The sequence below is a fragment of the Triticum aestivum genome, chromosome 2B (genome assembly GCF_018294505.1).
Source record: "Triticum aestivum cultivar Chinese Spring chromosome 2B, IWGSC CS RefSeq v2.1, whole genome shotgun sequence".
NCBI lineage: Eukaryota > Viridiplantae > Streptophyta > Magnoliopsida > Poales > Poaceae > Triticum > Triticum aestivum.
Window position 1 is genome coordinate 679184789 of NC_057798.1, and position 2772 is coordinate 679187560.

Sequence of the window (2772 nt, forward strand, 5' to 3'; positions counted from 1 at the left end):
CGACGGTGGTATTTCTTTTAAAGCACTGTCTGTGATGTCGCTCAGACGTCCGACGGTGGTATTTTTTTAAAGCCCTGTCTGTGATGTCGCTCAAACGTCCGACGGTGGTATTTCTTTTAAAGCCCTGTCTGTGATGTCGCTCAGACGTCCGATGGTGGCATTTCTTTTTAAGCCCTTTATGTGGTGTCGCTAAGACGCCCGACTGCGGCATGCATTTTTATTTATCTACCTTTCGAGGCGTCGCTTCAGACACCCGATCGGTTTTCAGTTATTTATTTTATTCTTCACGTACTGCAATATTATCGTTATTTTATGAGCATCATCCTGGATCATGATGCATTCATGCATTCGTTGATTATATCTTTTGTCCAAAATGTCTTGCGAGTACTTTCAAGTACTCACCTGGCTTGTTGATTTGGCCAGATGCTAATGAAGGCAATCTCATGGATGAAGAGTTTGATAGTGAGTCCGACGCCTAGAGGAGTTCCAGTCTGTCTTGGTCATTGTATTATCCGCTTCTGCAACCCCGAATAAATTCATCGAGCCTCACCTCGACGCTCGATGTACTACCAGTAGAAGTCAAGTTATCCACCACCACTTTTCCCTCGAGCTAGTAGCATGCCACCCCACCCTTGTGTCAAAACCGCCCATATGTAATATATTGGCGAGTCTGTAATAAATTGTTGAGCAGCCTCAGCTCAACCCTGTAATATATTTGATGCTACTGGTTCTCTGTTTATCAAGCTTTTGTCTACCAGAGAGGATGACTTTTTCCTATACTGGGATTTAAAGATTGGTTTTCTCAGTAAACATTTTTATTGAAAAACCGGTCGTGACAGGCGAGTAGAACGTCGCCGGTGCCTGGAAACGGGATGAGGCGAAGGCATGCACGCCGGCGAATCTTACCCAGCTTTAGGGCTCTCCGTGGAGATAACACCCCTACTGCTGCTCTGCGGGGTCTCCGCATGATCACTATGGCAAAGTGAGTACAAGGTTGCTCCTTGAGCTGTTTTCTGGAGGTAGGAGAAGGTGAGGCTAGCTCCCTCCTTCCTATATGATCTGGTCTAGTCTAATAGGAGCGATCCCCCAAGCATGGGTGCCCTGGGGGGCTTATATAGGCCTGCCCCCCAGGGATACAATGGTAATCCGGCTGGGCGCGGGTCCCAGCCGTTTGTCTCTCAGGTCGCCGTCTTCTCTGCCGACTGCTGGGGCCCGCTGACTAGTGGGCCCCGCCGACAGGCCTGGTACTGTAGCCGTGCTTCCAATGACACGGGCTTGGTCATGGGGTCGTGGCAACAGTGCCGCCGCCTGGCGGACGATCACTGTCGCCATTCCCCGTCTTGTCTGATTAATGGCATGCGGGGCCCGTGGGAGGGGCTGGCCGACTCTAGGGGGCCGACTCCCACGGGTCCGTCTTTGTGGTCCTCTCGCCGTCTTCTGTTCCTCCCGCTGACGGGCGGGTCCCGCCGTCTCTGGGCCGTACAGGTAAGCCGTCGTGGGCACAGTGCGCTACCCACGGGGGCTGAGGTCAGGGCGGGCATGGCAACAGTGCCGCGCCACGATGGAGATCTCCAGCGATACGGTGCACTGTAGCCATGCCAGCCCTTTGTAAGCGGGGCAGGGACGGCCATACAGTGACTGTACCCCTCCCCGTCCATCATGGCAAAGGCAGTGGGCGGTCGGAGTCGCGGGCTGACTCCCGTAGTCAGCTTATCTTGAAGTCGTCCCTGGGACTCGGCCGCCAGGGATAGTCGGAGTCGTGGGCCGACTCCCCATAGCCGGCTTCTCAGGAAGCCGCCAACAGGAGTCAACTTATCTCGAAGCCGTCCCTGGGACTCGGCAGTGAGGGACAGTCGGCGGCCTTGCCGCCGACTCCCAGGAGGCGGCTCCTTATCGCGGATTCTTGAGGGGCGTAGTCTGCCCCGATGTTTTGAAAGGTTCTGGGGCTCGGGTTAGCCTACCCGTGGCCCATTACTCCGGCAGTAGTCCCCGAAGCTGGTGAGACGCCGAGGGTGATATGTTGAGGAGTCTCAACAGTTTCCTCCTTCTCATGGAATCTGGCCCTTGCCCGCCGTCTTCTTCCAGGCCGTCTAGCTGGAGTCGGACTCACAGAAAGCCGTCTCGCCTCTTAGAGAGCTTGAATGTCGCAGCGGGGTCTAGGCAGCGTGCCTGATAAGCTTCCGGGCAGCCTCCCGTCGCGAGTCCGTCGTGTGGCGCCACGTGGCGGGGTCAGTCTGCCCACCCACGCGCGCGACAGGACAGGACCTTAGGTGGGCCCCGCCACTACCGTGCCTTGGCACGCGAACGGGTTGGTTGCGGCCGCGCGGACGGTTGGGTTTCCCACGTCGTAACTGCATGTAGTTACTTCGTGTGGTAAATTATGGGGGCGTGGGGGCCTGGGCACAGTTAATCCCACGCCCGCCCCATCGGCTTCTTAGCCCATGAGCCTATAAGTAGGCGGGAGGAAGGGGGCGGCGAAGCACGCGCGCCCATCTCCCCTACTCCCCTTGCTTTCTTCTTGGTTCTTCTTCTTCTTGCTGCCGCCGCTCCGAACCATGCCACGCTCGCAGCGATGAGCTCTTCCTCCGCCGCCGCGCCTCCCGCCGTGCGCTCCGGCGTGTGGGACGGCTCCGAGGTGGACGACGACCATATCGAGTTCCTCCGCAGGACGTGTCGCCTCCCTGATGTGGACCTAGTACGAGCCCGCGCCGCGCTAGAGAGGGAAATATCGCCGGCGCCGGAGGAGGGCGAGCGGGTCGTATTCCGCTCGCA